The 14,314-nt window shown below is 43.3% G+C and overlaps 1 protein-coding gene across 2 annotated transcripts in view; it reads left to right on the forward strand.

Moving 5' to 3' along the window:
- The window catches only part of Sema5a (semaphorin 5A), a 437,483-nt gene that overhangs the window by 104,472 nt on the left and 318,697 nt on the right, over positions 1-14,314 (forward strand). The window contains 1 exon segment of one of the 2 annotated variants that reach the window (NM_001107659.2): positions 4,994-5,096. The exons of the other annotated variant lie outside the window; for it this stretch is intronic. The gene's annotated coding sequence lies outside the window, so the exon portion shown is untranslated. 2 annotated transcript variants of the gene reach the window in all.

Consider the following 14,314-nt stretch of genomic DNA (forward strand, 5'->3'; position numbering starts at 1 on the left):
ATAGACTTATCTTTGCACTTTGCAGAGTTAACAATAATGAAATGTCTGGTTTAGCCTCTGCCCTGCTTCATGCCTCCCTGTCCTGCCCTCAGCAGAACTGCCATGATTAAGCTTTTACACTACTTTTACCCTGATAATTCCACTGAACCCCAGTGCCTCTTCTTTCCTTTGGATCAAGTCTTATCTCTTTCTGGAGTTGAGTTCTATACAGACTTTTTGTCATCTCCTTTGTCCATCTATCAGAGACTAGTGTGGCTCCTTTCTGTCTTTATTTCATTGGTCATGTGTGGTGGTAGCTTTGATGTGATAGCAGACACACTCCTCTGTCTGGCACTGCTCTACTGCCTCAGCATCTTGGAGGAGGTCAGCCCTCCTCCTTGCTCCTTAGCCTCTTACAGGAGATTCTCCTTAGCTCTTCTTATTTGCCATGATATGTGATAAAAAAAAAGCCATCTTTCTGCTTGTGGGCCTTAGTTCTCCGTAGTCCCAATTTCCTCCTCAGCAGAATTGCGTTCTTTTAACCATGTCTATTTCTTGTGTAGTCTTATGGAGTCCCTTCAGTGGTGGCCGTTTGCAGGGGCTCCTTCAATACATCAAGCACAAATGATGGTACCAGGCACTCATGTTCCAACTTAGTGTGTGTTGACCAGAATGGTTCTTCACTTACTGCTGATGTTCCTCAGGCACTGCTGATGGGTTTGCTATTTGCTCCACTTGTAATTTATCAGTTGGACACACTTCATCACCTCTTTTCATAGTCTACTCTCTCCCACTCATCCATCAGAGCATATGTAACTTGGCATTCCTCCCCCAGAACCCTCGGGAAGCTTTTCTTTTTCTGTTTATTGGATATTCTACATATTTATGTTTCAAATGTTACCCTCTTTCCTGGTTCCTTCCTCTCTCATCCCCCTCCCCCTGCTTCTATGAGGATGTTCCCCCTTCCACCTACCCACTCTTAACTCAATACCCTGGCATTCCCGTACATTGGGGAAACGACCCTTCACAGGACCTAGGACGTCTTCTCCTACTGATGCTAGATAAGGCCATCCTCTGCTACATATGTGGCTGGAGCCATGGGACCCTCCATGTGTATTCTTTGGTTGGTGGTTTAGTCCTGGGAGCTTTGGAGGTTCTGGTTGGTTGATACTGTTGTTCTTCCTATGGGATTACAAACCTCTTCAGCTTCTTCAGTCCTTTCTCCAACTCCTCTATTGGGGTCCCCATGCTCAGTCCACTGGTTAGCTGCAAGCATCCTTATCTGTATCAGTAAGGCTCTGGGATAGCCTCTCAGAAAACACCCATATCTGCCTTCTGTCAGCAAGCACTTCTTGGCATCAGGAATAGTGACTGGGTTTGTTGGCTGCATATGAGATGCATCCGCAGGTGGGGCAGTCTCTGGATGGCCTTTCCTTCAGTCTCTGCTCCACTCTTTTTCTCCGTATTTCCTCAGACAAAGTCTCTCCTAGCTCCCCTCACAGTTTCATGGTATTTATTGAATTATGTAACAGAACCATCACATGGTGCCTCGTGTGGTTTCCTGAGAGCATAACTCCTGCCTGATTTGTGTTCTAGCTCCTTCCTGTATACTGACACCAGGATGTGCTATATGGAGTTGCTGTGTGGGAATCTATACATTGATGCCAAGACATTGCCACTGGCCATTTATAGTTCTTTTAAAACCTTTATCTGGTAAAGTCTCTTTTAGACACTATAAAACTGGATAGAAAGTCTATGTACATTCATTTAATTTCCAGTGTGACCACAGAATTAATAAATCCACACTACCTCCTGCTGGGTAGAGTGATTAGGGAGAATAAAGCCTATGTATGTTCAAAGCCAGACACTGATGGGGCCCTTAGCAAGCTGTAATTGATGCTCACCTTTCACGCCGTCATTTCTATGTGGAGACATTTTAAGAAGCCATGGAGGTAGTTATTGTCAGGGTAGAAATCCTGGCTCGCATTCGAACAAATCACAACAAGCCAACATGATTCCACATGGAAAGGTTTAATGAAAAGAAGAAGAGTAGAAGAGGAGAGGAGTAAAGGCCGGCCATGAGCACGTGGGGGGAAGAGGTGAGGGGAATGGGGAGAGAAGGGACAAAGGGGAAGAGGGGAAGAGGGCAAGAGCAAGAGAAGAGAATGAGGAAGGGGCAAGCGGCCCCTTTTATAGTGCCAAGCACAGCTGGCTGTTGCGTGGTAACTGTGGGGGTGGAGCTTAGACAGAATACCAACAGTGATGGGGTAAACTACTGGAAAAAATTATGTGTGTATCAACAAGAGTTCTAGTGATGATTCTGCACTTATATTCCTAGAGACTGATCTTTTCCCCATAGTAGTTCTCTAAATTTCAGAGATTGTTCATATCAAGGTCGATACCAAGTAGAAAGAGGAAAGAGTGACGTTAGTGGGCCAAAAGTCAAATGGGGAAGCTGATGTTACTACATCAGGTGCATACGCGTCTGGGTCAGTGTAACCTCTTTTTGTCTCCCTTCAGTTTTCTAGAATACCTTTGAGTGACCTGTCTATCTGCTCATTTATATCTTCCCTGCAATCAAATCCTGTGAGCAAGCTAGGCTTCCCCATATGCAGCAATGCTCCTGTCACTTGCTGCTGCTAAGAGCATGGCATGCTACTGCAGATGCTGCACCCTTGCCCGTGCACCCTCGCCTAAGTACTCTCCCCCAGTGGTTCAACGCCTGGTCGGATAATTACGGAGCCTCAGGAGAAGGTTGACGTTGCTAGCTTAGTTCTCTGGTGTATGGCTAGTGGCTCTTCACTTCACTGTCAGGACAAACATGGGCACTGTTGTTGGCATGGTCTTTGTATTCCTATATCATATTCTGAAGGGCACTGTGCAAGGGGGCAGCTTTTACAGTAAAAAGAGTTGTTCTGGGGCTGCCCTGCCTGTGGCTGTCCCTGTTGGAATCACCAAGCAGAGATGCTGTCCTGCAGTATTTGCTCTTTGTTTCTACCACCAGTCTGCAATCCTTAAATTGCTCTTTTTGGCTCCGTCTATTATGTCAATTAAGAAAATGCTTTTTTCTGTGGGTGTCGTTCATCTGTCCAGTGACATTCTACATCAACTTATCTCTGACCTCGGGACATGAGCTCTGTTGTCCATTTTTAATTGAAATCTTATGTGTTGGCACAAGTCAGTAGCCAGAGCCTTAGTGGGCACAAGTGGATCTGTCCAACTCTAGTACTCCTACCTGGACTATGATCTTAATAAGCAAATGTGAGAGAAATTTAGTAGTAATTGTTATAAAGCATATTGTAGGGTTCAAGAGAATCAACTCATTTATTCACATGTGCTGTTTAATATAACTCCTCATCAACATTTTGTTGCCACACCCATGGGAGATATTACTGGTGTTGAGAGGAAAAAAGGAAGGAAGAACATTATTTTCCTGGGCTGAGCATTTATCTTTACTTTTGGGAACGCTCCTTGACCCTTCTTTTGGCCTCAAAGCATTGCATCTGTACCTTATCCCTTCCAAAGGATGATGTCACAGGCCGTGAAGACCCTACCGAGACCTTAGAGTTGGCAATGGTGCAGGGCAGAGCTGCACCTGGCCTGCTTGGAAGTCTTCATGGTCAGCACTTCCATGTGCTGCTCCCAGTCACCTCTTTGACTCTCTCAAATTCTCCATATTCCCATCGGGCTTTCCTGGAAACCGGAAGCCTCCTGGAATCACTGTCCCCGTGTCCCTGAAATACAGGACACGCCTAAAGGCATTTCAGCAGATTGCATTTTGTTGTCTACAACCTCCAGGAGTTGTATAACTTTGGGTTATTTTATGGAGGTTGGCTCTAAGCTAGTTGGCTTTTGATCATCACTGACATATGCCACATGTGGCTCATTGAGTGGAAGAGTTGCCGGAATGTTCTGGAAGGTCTTCTCATTGTCTTGTCACCGTCCACAGCTGCTCTCTATTGTGTGGGTGAGGAATGAGGACATCCATGGGCTTCACATGCACAATAGCCAGAAACCAATGAGAGAAGAGGAGAAAGAAAGACAGACACATGATGAATATGGAGAAAGGAAGAATCCAAGCTGTTTTTCAGCACTGGACACAACAAGTGTCCTTCACTGATGGCAGATGCATTATTGCACAGATAACAAGTAGGGAGTCACCTATTTCAAGCTCTGGTGCACATGTCTGACATTCCGACATGGTGTTCCTGCTTTCATAGAATAAATCAGTTTTATGGTAAAGTATATTTATTTTGTGCTACTGGATAACTTTTCTTATTAAGCCTTAGGATTGTGCAGGAAGCACAGGGACATGTGACAAGTGCAAACTCAAATTCAGGGGTAGTTTATGCTGTGCATACTCTTAAGACCTTTGTGCAACCCTTTATCTTGGACATTTTTGCGTAGGCTATGCAGTGGAGGAGCCATTGAAATGGGCACCATTTTATTTTCAAACTTTTAAAGGTAATCCCAGTGAATTTGAAATAATGGCCCCTTTGGATATTTCATGAGAGTTTTTTTCACATGTTGAACAGCACTAAAAATTTTATTTTCTCAGCCTGGAGAAACAGCTCAGCAGTTAAGGGAGTGTACTGCTCTTGCAGACAGCCTGCATTTGGTTCACAGCTCACATATCAGGAAGCTCACAAGTGCCTATAACTCCAGTTCCAGGGAATCTGAAGCCTCTCGCCTCTGTAGGTGTCCATACTCACTTGCACATATACGCCCCCTCCAGGCAAATAATTCAAACTAAATTAAATCTTGGGAGAAAACTGTCAGCATTATTTTTTAAATTTATCCTTTTTAAAGAAATAAACGCAGCAGTGTCTATAATACTAGGTTTCTCACAATCGTGATCGCCAAGCTATCCTGTACTGCTCTCTCCAGCATTGCTAAGGATGCTTTCCCTGGTTGTACAGGGCATTGATGGAACTTTCTAGCATTTATAAGCTAAGAGTGCAGTGAATTTTTAATATGAACTAACTGGATCTCTATCTCTCCCTCTTTGTTGAAGGGCTGGTGTGTGACAACTGGGCTTGGGTACCCATGTGGCTGTGCAGTTCATTGTGATTCATGACGGAGGCCACACGTCTGTCTCTGCCCTCTCTCTCTCCTGGGTAAGTGAGATGCCTGAGTGGGAAGTGCTGAGTCCCAGAGAGAGTGCTACACATTTAGACTAGATGTCTCTTCTGTTAAAAATGGCAGTAAATGACAGCTTTCAGGAAAAAAGAACTTTATTTTTAAAGGTAATGCTATTTGGGTCTGAGTGTACTCTGAAATCACTAGGGAACCTCTGGTACAGGAAGAGAACTGGTGACTCATGGTGACTCCTAGTCACGGTGTGGCTGCCTAGCAGGTTTCAGTTTTGTGCCTGTGCTGTGTCCTGGCTCACTTTGTGGTGTGTCCATCTGTTGTTGCACTGTCCTATTGTGGGACTTCCTAAGATAGCCTGTATCTTCTGAGAAAAGTCACAAATGCCCACAATATAACTCAGGGCTATGCTTCATCTGGTAGCAGAGAGACCAGTATCTCGCCTTCCAGAGCTCAGCCTCCCATCAGCTGTCCTGATTATTGAGACATCTAAAGTCCAGCTCAACATCCTACATTTGTGGGAACCCATCTTAGGTGTCTCAGACTCCGCAGTTAACCTCTTATGTGAAACCTGTGGCTACCTTTAGAAGGAATAGAAGAGGAAGGGAAGGGAGTGGAGGTGTGGGGAAGGGGGAGGGGAAGGGGAGGAGGAAGGGAAGGAACAGGAGAGGGAGAGGGACAGGAAGAAGGAAAGGGAGGGGGAGAGATAAGGATCTATCCTGTATAAACCAGTCACTGGGAACATTCCACTTTATTAAATTACTTCTCAACACACCCAATTCTCATTGTAGGCAACTTTATTGTGCGTTCCAATTTAAAAGCAAAATTGCCAATGGCAGCCATATATACATTCTGTGTCCTTTTGACTCACAGTTGTGAGACAATGTTGCGAGGCCCTGTTGTTTTACATCCTGATCTCTACTAAATGGATATTAAGAGTTCAGTTTCAGGTATGCAGAAGAGCTTGGCTGACACTGAATATCCTGTCCCATTTCTACATTTCACAGGACAAGCCTAGCTGCTACATTTTGTGTCTTTCTGTGCATAAATTCAGATTCACAAGGTATCTAAGTTCAGCTAACTCCTGCACCAGGACAACTTGTCCCTCCTCCATGGAGAACCACAGAGCCAGAGAGAGCTGGAAAGAGCCCCAGGGATATTAAGGCATCCAGAAGCTGTGATTTGGATGTGCAATGGCCAGTAAATTATAGGAGGATATTATTAGCTCACACAGGTTTTGTGGGTTACCAGGCCTTGTGCTGAGGAAAAGACATCTCGTTCTTTCTTCCAGTCTTTGAAGCAGGTGCTTTCCTGATCCTTAATGATAAATAAACTTAGTCTCAGAAAGAGTCTGTGATTTTTCCTAACCAGGGAGGAACAGAGAGAGGATTGGACTCAGGACTCCCAACTCTAAGCCCAAGGCCAACTTAGAGCATTGGATGTGCCATTCTGGAATGAGGACAGACATGCGCTATTTTTTTTCCCATTCTGAAAATTCCAGAGTTCTTATAGAAAAGTATACACGTATTAAGGAATTGAATTTTCAAGCAACTGATTTGTCAATCAGAAATTGGCAACGTTCTCTTTTGAAGAGGTGGGGAAAAACACGTTACCGTCTACAGACCTTAGATTCTCTGCTAGGTTGCCTCATCTTTGCTTCTACAAAGTGACAGTAGCCACAGGCAATATGCAAATTAATGAGTCTGACCTTGTTCCAGTAAATCTTTATTTACAAAGGTAGGAGGGAGGCTGAATTTGATCCCCAAGGCTCTCTTTTGCTGAGCTTTTATCTATGTGTTCTCTGGAGTGCTTAAGGATTTCATCACAGAGAGGATGAGAATACATCAGTAGCCATTAAGTCTCCTAACAAAGCTTAGGATGGGTACACAGAATCCTACACAAATTTTAATGAAGTCTCCTCTGCCTGCAAAAACCTAGAAGTACAGGCGTAGGGGGCTTCATCCCTTGATAAAGTCTACACGCCCCACACGTGTTAGGCTAAACTTTGATATTAAAACTATAGCTATGTATAATAAAACCGAGGAACATTTTTTCACTGGGCATGCTTTGTTACACACCTGGCATCTGTGCAACATGTGCTTGCATGGAGTTCAGAGGACAATTTGCAGGACTCACTTTTCTCTCTACCATGTGGGTCCTGGGCACTGAGAACAGATTGTGAGGCATGGAAAGAAGTGACTTTATACAACTGAGCCATCCTTCGATCACCAAAAAGATTTGTATTTTACAGATAATTTCAATGAAAATGAATAAATTATTTGCTTGTATCGAATGGTGACTACGGAATATATGCTTAAAAAGGGCAGATTCCCAGAGAAAGAACTGGAAGAGCTTGAAGGGGCTCGAGACCCCATATGTACAACAATGCCAAGCAACCAGAGCTTCCAGGGACTAAGCCACTACCTAAAGACTATACATGGACTGACCCTGGACTCTGACCTCATAGGTAGCAATGAATATCCTAGTAAGAGCACCAGTGGAAGGGGAAGCCCTGGGTCCTGCTAAGACTGAACCCCCAGTGAACTAGACTGGTGGGGGGAGGGCGGCAATGGGGGGAGTATGGGGAGGGGAACACGGATAAGGAAGGGGAGGAGGGAGGGGGATGTTTGCCGGATACCGGGAAAGGGAATAACACTCGAAATGTATATAAGAAATACTCAAGTTAATGAAAAGAAAAAAAAGTTATATTTTAATATAAAAAAAAAAGGCAGATTCCAGGAATGCCTGCATGACGTTAACTACTGCTAGTTAGTATTTAGTGTGATTTCTATTAGTATTTCTCTATGAGCGATTTATGGATTAAAGCAGCATAGATTTATAGGTTTGATTGAGACTTCTCACTTGTTATTCTATACATGCCTCATAGTATGACAAATTGTTGAGAAATCTAATTTTAATGTCTAGCTAATATTCTTCCACGCAAAGACTCTATCTTTGGTTGGCCGTGTTTGTACTGCAGTGACCATGGACAGAGGCGGTGGTCCAGAATTCCCACACCTGGCTTGTTCTGTTCCAGCTTTTGCAGGGAACAATGTCATTGCATTTGGGAAGCGTAGGTATTTAGTGCCTAAGCAGTGCTGCATGAGCCCTAACTATCAGCGTAGAGCAGCCATCTAACCGAGGGTTGATTCATTAGGAAGAATAACTGTAGCTGATTTAGAATTTCAAAATAAGGGTCTTAGACTGTCAGTTGGCTTTTAAACGTGTTAACAGATAATTACCCTTCATGAACAATGTGCTAGAGAGTTTGTTTTGATAAAAGCATCACTCCCGCTGGGTAGCGTTACTGAATAATTGTTTCTGTATGATGACACTCATTCCTTTTTTTTTAAATTTTTTTTTATTGTTTCTTGTTTTGTTGATGTTATTTAAGTGGTAATTAGCTGCTACGCTAGGAAGGAGGCCGGCCGGAAACAAGCATGTGTGAAGATATTCTCATGGATATGTCTAGTTAGTAAGACCCAATGTTTTGTGAGAAATTTTTATAACTAACGTTTTAAGGATGATGTTAACTCATTGTCATTGCTTCATTCTTTTTCATTTAACTTTTAAAAATTACATACTAATGGCTTTTTCTATTTTTTTCTCACTAGCTTTATTGTTTCAAATGTAAAGTTTATTGTAATGGCATCAATTTTTTTCTTTATACTTTCTTTATTTACTGCTTAGAAACTTGAAATTTAGTTTTACTTCTTTTCTGATGTTATTAAAGGTTTTTGTGTTTGGATTCAGGAGGCAGTTTTTTAAAGTAGACGATGCTTTTCAAGTTGTTCTCCTAGCCTTCTCCAGCTCTTCTCGTTTTGAAAAGAAGATTTTATTGTATTATTTTAAGTTACGTATATGGGTATGGGTTTGTGTGTGAGTGTGTGTGTATCCATGAGTAATGGTGCCTGCAGAGGCCAGAGATGTTGGCTCCCCTGGGGATGGAGTTACAGGTTGGTTGTGAGCTGCCCAGCACGGTTGCTAGTAACTGACTTTGAGCCCTCCTCATGAGCTCTTCACTCTCAATTTCTCATCCATCTCTTTAGACCTCCTTCTCTACTTTATTAATAAAAATCAATCTCCAATTTTAGTATCAAAGAATATGCATGCACCCAAATACCAATGCAGGTAGGAAAGGCTTGGCTTTTATTTCCCTTATCTTACAGTGGAGACCCATTTTCCTGCCAGGCTGTTTAAATTCCTTTAGTATTTGGTCAGTCCTCTTTGTTCACAAAAAGAGTAACTTCTGCACTTTGGGGTATTCTGCGATCCTTCCCTGTCATTCAGAAATTGTAAATCTAAGCATGAAGTAAATATTTATAAATGTACATGATGCTGGCCAACAGTTTTGGGTTTTGTTAGCAAGCTTTAATGGTATATGACATGTTTCACTGTGGCATTATATATATGCACACGTATGTATGTATATATGGATTAAACCATTATAGCAGTTTTCCTTATTGCCCTTGCCTGTGTAAAACTTCCCCCCAGTGTTTATGTGGTATGTATAAAGCTCTAAGACCAAGTTGTGAAATTCACATGTGACACTGATGTCCGCACTCTGGTTCAGTTACTCATCTATGTTGTCAACCAAAGGTGGACTTCCGGTGATGGTTTGGACACATCATTGTGTTCCCAGAAGGCTGAGCCTCTAAGGGGACCACAGCTCAGCATTCTTACCTCCTTTGCTGTTTCTTGAGCACAATTGACAGGACACAAGTTTACTATCTGTGACATAGGTGATGGGTTGCTCATACCAGAGGGAGCGCTGGACAAAGAAAGTAAATACTAAAATAATTGGCTGAACTGGAGGGAGTCTTTCTTCTGATGCCCTTGCCCCAGTCAGGGTTTTATTTCATGGTATTTGCATGTGCATTGTTGGGATAGGATAAGTTGCTTGCTTATACATGCTGAATGATCATGTTTTAGGGGTAAAGATTTAGTCTGCCATTCTGAATAATGTCACTCCTTATTATGTCTGTCCTTTTGTCTGTCCATCTAGTGGAAAATCTCTGCAATGGGATCCAGAGAGGCCTGCGCAGACCTGTTGGTTAATCACATGCGTTTCGCTCTGTGCTACAAAAGTTCACTAGTGGGAGAGTTGTCTGCTCTCGTTATCCATGTTAGAATGCACCAGGGTTCGCATCCCTGCACCCGAGAGCCTGGCCTCCCAATCTGTTCTCTTCTGTTAGGGGTTGTAGCCCTCTTCCTCTTTTGTTTATGTGAGCGCCTGCCAAACACGCTCTCAGCCTGGAGGTCACCAGCTTTATGGCTGCACTAAACATTTGTGAATCGTCGCAGATGTGTGGTGAAGCCCACTATCCATTTTCCGTCCATGTTCAAGGCAAGTGGGGTGGAGTGTGTAGTGCTGTTTATTCTCAGACACACATTAATGCGGCAGATGTGTATGGGGTTAATTGCCGGGATTTGAAGGTTTTCATGTGCCCAGGAGGACACTGCCTTCTCATTGGAACTGTGTGTAGGGTCCTTTGACAGAATATTCCCCAAGGGGAAAAGTGCCTGTGTTTGGGTGTTTGAGTGTTTGGGTTTCATGGACCTTGGAAATTTCCTGCACTGTCTCCATGTCAGAGAATGGTCAAAGACTCTTTGCTGCAGGGGTGCGGTCTTAAACAGCTCACACTTTTCCAGCATTTTCAAGTGGCTTTTGTGCATTTGTGTCTCTGTCAGTCAGGCCACAAAGGGTTGTCATTTCACCTCATTTGCTTTTGCTTAAAGCCAGGGCAAAGATCACGCTGGGGAAGCCAAAGCAGAAAAAGCAACAGTTGGAAAGATGGTCAGGCGATTCTGGGAAGTAAACACTGCTGTGATTTCATAAAACAGTGTCCAGGAATATTTAGCTCTTATATTTCATTGCTAAGGAATAAGGGTGGTTGATCTAGGGCATTTGCAGTCTAAAAAAACTTTAGACTTTTTTTTAAATACGCATAATTTGGGTGACTGCCCTGTTCTTAGCCCAGAGGCCACATTCCTGGTAAAGACCATTGTTTCTCCTTTCCATGCTGCAGGTTTCCCTGCTGCAGGCTTTGTGAAAAGGCAGTCAGGCACCCACTGAGTTGTGCAATCCCAGCAGCCCACTTGGTGGCTACTCTGGTTTATTCTGGTGGAGGCCATGACCCAAGTGTGACTGAGCTGTGTTTGTTCATTTGCTCCTAGCATTTCTCAGGTCTCCCCTTTCTTTGGAGGTCATCGGCTTTTATTACCCATCCCCCATTATCTTTCTAATAAGACTGGAAACATCTACAGCCTTAAGCACTGATCTGCGAACCCTAATTTCTGGTGTATCGACAGCCCATTTATCCCCTGAGTTTTCTGCAGGAAAAGATCCTTAAAAGCATTTGCTGTATGTGTTTTCAAACTCTGCCTTCTCTCCAGCTTCCCAGGGGCCCACCCTTTACCCTTCTGCAAGCCCCTCCGTGTCGAGAGGCCCAGGGTGACACGTTGCTAAATTTGTCGCTTGAAGTTCAGTTGTCTTCACACTGAGTAGGCTGCAGTATTTGTGCCCTTGATCCCTCCTCTCTCCTTGTTGTAGATTTCCCATCTGTTTAGAAATCCCATTCATTGTTTGCCAGTTTCATACATGAATGGCGTGAATTTGAGTATGCTCTTTCTTCATTCTCATTTCCTGCTTTTCTCCCCCTCCCCCTAGAATCCTTATTGGCAAGTCTCCCTCCTACTTTCATGCCTTGTTTCTCTGAGTGACCCACTGAGGTTATTAGAGTTTCTTGCCTGATCATGGGTGAGAGATCACTTACTGGAGCAAGAGAAACTCATCCTCTCCCCAGGCAACCGCTAACCGCCCTGCCCTTAACTCCTCATTTCTGCTCACTTTGTCCCAGCTTTGTGTCTCTGCCATCCAGAGATGTGAGTCCTGTGTGGTTCAGTGTGTGGCTCCATGGTTCTCATTGCTTCGGAGTCCCATTGAGTGTATTGATTTAGCACCATTTAAACACGAATGTCTACCCCTGCCAGGACCTGCAATCTCACACTCTAGAACCATCCATTTAATTGCCTATCTGGTCTCACAGATTGGATATCAAATGCTGGTTTTGAGTACCATGCTAAACCTGAGTTCCTTTCCTTCTCCCCTTGTTTTGTCTTCTCCATTATACTAAAGGCGACTTCGTTCTTCTAGTCATGAAGGCTCTGGGATTGAAATAATGCTCAGTTCTGCTCTTTGCCTCCTGTACTGTACCCAATTTATCAATAAATCTCCTCATTGATCCCCAGAGCTTATCTAAAATTCACTCCTTCCCAGCATTTTCCTTGCTTCCTTCCTTGCTCTCTGAGGATCTTTTTCTCAGTGATGTGAATAGATTCCTCATGCTCTCTCCACATCTGCTGCTTTTCCAGCCCCTGGTTAGCCTCCCTACCTCCTCTTTGCCTCCTAGTTGCTTCTGCAGAGCTCTGCTCAGGGCGCTCCAGTGGCACCATTTCATTCAGGTGAAAATGCTTTCATTGTCTGCAAAGCTGCACCCCTTCTTCATCCCTCACCCGTCTCCCCATTGCTGGTTCCTTATTTCTTTTCTCTCCTGTAATATAGCTACTGGCTCTTTATAAACTCCCTTCTGTTGGCTGTGGTATTCTATTTGAATATCAATTAGACTGCTGAGTGACAATTTTTTTAATCATAATTCCCGGGTGTTACTCCTGAGTAAGTTACTAATTCTGAAGCAATCTCACTAATTTCCTTTTGTGACTTGTTTTTTTTTTCCCCTAAAAGTATTTAGCAGTCTCTGATTTATTTAATATATTGTTTTATGTTAGTCTACCTTCTGATCTCCCCCACTGTAAGCTGCTCTAAGAATGGGTGTTTGTGTATTTTATTTACACATTGCTCCATCCTTTGATGGATGAGAATGACCTCAAGACATAATTGGCTGCCAATAATTATTTAATGTACAGATTGATTCATTGAAAAATGGCTGACTGATGCATTTGGGAGGTTCACCACGCTGAATGGATAAAGACTTGTTTCTAATTTTGTCATGCACAGTTGGACATCTGTTAGCGTGTGTGAAAGAGGAAGAACAGGCCTCTTCCTGAATCTCAACCAATTAGCACATTTGCTGTGCTTTTCCAACAGTCGTCTAGCAGGTGGACATTTGCTTGGTCACCAATCCTTAGTTCTCAACTCCTCACCCTGCATGGGCTTTTCTTCTCTTCTTCTGCCCAGATAAATTAAGTAACACCCATCCCCATCATTTCGCTTATACAGTTTTATATAAAGTTGCATCTCTTGTCAGACTTTGTGAGTACATCAATTTCGTCAAACTACTTGGTCCCAGGCTTCATTATTGTGCTCAACTCTTCAGTATCCAAGAGCAGCAGGTGCTGGACGATGTCACGTGTGTTATTTAATGAAGTTACTTCAATGAAATTTTGTGACGTTTAGCTTATCTAATGATTTGAAGTGTGACAAAATGCGATCCCTTAGACCCTGAGAGTGCTTCCATTCATGTTATTTCCGTTATGTGATTTTACGGTAAATCAATTACTTTAGCTTTGCATCTCAGGCTTGTCTACACATTGTTGAACTCTACTACTGTCTGGTCTTGAAGGTTTTCCAGTGTGAGTGACCGCCCGTCTCAGCCATATCCTTCCAAAATTTTTGACTTGTTTTAATGAATGTTTTGTTTGTGAGTAGGATTCTTTTTCTATTCCAGGCTGTCCTCAAACCCATCGCCTCCCTCGGTTTCCCTGGCACTGGGATATTCATCCCAGAGCTCTGTGCATAGGTTGGCTATTCTTTCTGAAGGGCATGAAATGGAGGTGATGTGTAAGACATACCTAGCGCAGTGCGGTCCTCCCCTGTACTGGAGGTCAGGTGGCAGTTCCTTCCTGGAGTTTAACATTTCATAAATCAAGTGCTTGGGCTACTATCAGTGTCACTGCAGAGCTTTATCAGTATCATCTTCAAGGAGTCCGTGTCGTTAAACACAAAAATAGCTCAGTATGGCATGGCTGCTGGGTCACGGGGTGAGACAAGCTCAGAACTCTGAAGTTCTCTCTCCAGTAAAACAGTTACCTGGAGGTACATGTCCAGAGAATAATATTGATATGAAGAGCAAGAACATGCTGTTCAGAACATGTCTGAGGTCAACTGAATGGGTTGGTATATATTAATAGGTCAATGGGTAGATAAGCAGCTAGAATAGCGACACTTATAGGCATGGATACATATTTACCATTTTATATATGATATATTACGTATTGTTATTCT

The sequence above is a fragment of the Rattus norvegicus genome, chromosome 2 (genome assembly GCF_021556685.1).
Source record: "Rattus norvegicus strain SHRSP/BbbUtx chromosome 2, alternate assembly SHRSP_T2T, whole genome shotgun sequence".
NCBI lineage: Eukaryota > Metazoa > Chordata > Mammalia > Rodentia > Muridae > Rattus > Rattus norvegicus.